A 409-nucleotide genomic window follows, 5' to 3' on the forward strand; every position below is an offset into this window, starting at 1 on the left:
TAGCTAGTGTGAAGCAGCTGCATAGCACAGGGAGATCAGCTCAGTGCTTTGTGACCACCTAGAGGGGTGGGATAGGGAGGGTGGGAAGGAGGCACAAGAGGTAGGGGGTATGGGGAAGTATGTATACATATAGCTGATTCACTTGTTTTTAAAAATATTTTTAAAATAAATTTATTTTATTTATTTCTTTTTGGTTGTGTTGGGTCTTCTTGCTGTGTGCAGGCTTTCTCTAGTTGTGGCGAGTGGGGGCTACTCTTCCTTGTGGTGCGTGGGCTTTGCGAGAAGCCATTGCAGTGGCTTCTCTTGTTGCAGAGCATGGGCTCACCGGACCAGGGCTCAAACCTGTGTCCCCTGCATTGGCAGGCGGATTCATAACCACTGTGCCACCATGGAAGCCTAAGCTGATTCA

The sequence above is a fragment of the Neophocaena asiaeorientalis genome, unplaced genomic scaffold, assembly GCF_003031525.2.
Source record: "Neophocaena asiaeorientalis asiaeorientalis breed wild unplaced genomic scaffold, Neophocaena_asiaeorientalis_V1.1 scaffold240, whole genome shotgun sequence".
NCBI classification, from domain to species: Eukaryota; Metazoa; Chordata; class Mammalia; order Artiodactyla; family Phocoenidae; genus Neophocaena; species Neophocaena asiaeorientalis.